At 41.3% G+C, this 1,265-nt stretch overlaps 1 non-coding gene across 1 annotated transcript; it reads right to left on the bottom strand.

Moving 5' to 3' along the window:
- Positions 1–312: 312 nt before the first annotated feature.
- Positions 313–416, bottom strand: LOC130971081 (small nucleolar RNA R71). The gene has a single exon (XR_009082315.1). It is a non-coding gene; the product is annotated as a small nucleolar RNA R71 (small nucleolar RNA).
- Between the last annotated feature and the right edge of the window lie 849 nt (positions 417–1,265).

Below are 1,265 nucleotides of genomic sequence, written 5' to 3'. Positions count from 1 at the left end.
TCCATTCCTGCCATTGGAGCCAACAATTTTGAGCTTAAACCTCAACTAGTTGCTTTAATGCAACAGAACTGCAAGTTTTATGGACTTCCATCTGAAGATCCTTACCAGTTTTTAACTGAGTTCTTGCAGATTTGTGAGACTGTAAAGACGAATGGAGTTGATCCTGAAGTCTACAGACTCATGCTTTTTCCTTTTGCTGTAAGAGACAGAGCTAGAATATGGTTGGATTCACAACCTAAGGATAGCCTGGACTCCTGGGATAAGCTGGTCACGGCCTTCTTGGATAAATTCTTTCCTCCTCAAAAGCTGAGCAAGCTTAGAGTGGATGTTCAAACCTTCAAACAAAAAGATGGTGAATCCCTCTATGAAGCTTGGGAAAGATACAAGCAGTTGACCAAAAGGTGTCCATCTGACATGTTTTCAGAATGGACCATATTAGATATATTCTATTATGGTCTATCTGAGTTTTCGAAAATGTCATTGGACCATTCTGCAGGTGGATCCATCCACCTAAAGAAAACACCTGCAGAAGCTCAAGAACTCATTGACATGGTTGCAAATAACTAATTCATGTACACTTCTGAGAGGAATTCCGTGAATAATGGGACGCCTCAGAGGAAGGGAGTTCTTGAAATTGATGCTCTGAATGCCATATTGGCTCAGAACAAAGTGTTGACTCAGCAAGTTAACATGATCTCTCAAAGTCTGAATGGATGGCAAAATGCATCCAACAGTACTAAAGAGGCAGCTTCTGAAGAAGCTTATGATCCTGAGAACCCTGTAATACAAGAGGTAAATTACATGGGTGAACTTTATGGAAACACCTATAATTCATCATGGAGAAATCATCCAAATTTCTCATGGAAGGATCAACAAAAGCCTCAACAAGGCTTTAACAATGGTGGACGCAATAGGCTGAGCAATAGCAAGCCTTTTCCATCATCTTCTCAGCAACAGATAGAGAATTCTGAACAAAGAACTTCTAATTTAGCCAATCTAGTCTCTGATCTGTCAAAAGCCACTTTCAGTTTCATGAGTGAAACAAGATCCTCCATCAGAAATCTGGAGGCACAAGTGGGCCAGCTGAGTAAGAAAGTCAATGAAACTCCTCCCAGTATTCTCCCAAGCAATACAGAAGAGAATCCAAAAGGAGAGTGCAAGGCCATTGATGTAATCAATATGGCCGAATGCACAAGGGAGGAGGAGGACGAAAATCCTAGTGAGGAAGACCTCCTGGAACATCTCTCATGCAAGAAGGAGTTTCC

Source organism: Arachis stenosperma, chromosome 3 (genome assembly GCF_014773155.1).
Source record: "Arachis stenosperma cultivar V10309 chromosome 3, arast.V10309.gnm1.PFL2, whole genome shotgun sequence".
NCBI lineage: Eukaryota > Viridiplantae > Streptophyta > Magnoliopsida > Fabales > Fabaceae > Arachis > Arachis stenosperma.
The sequence above is the reverse complement of the archived record's forward strand: the minus strand, read 5'-3'. Positions and strand labels throughout refer to the sequence as shown.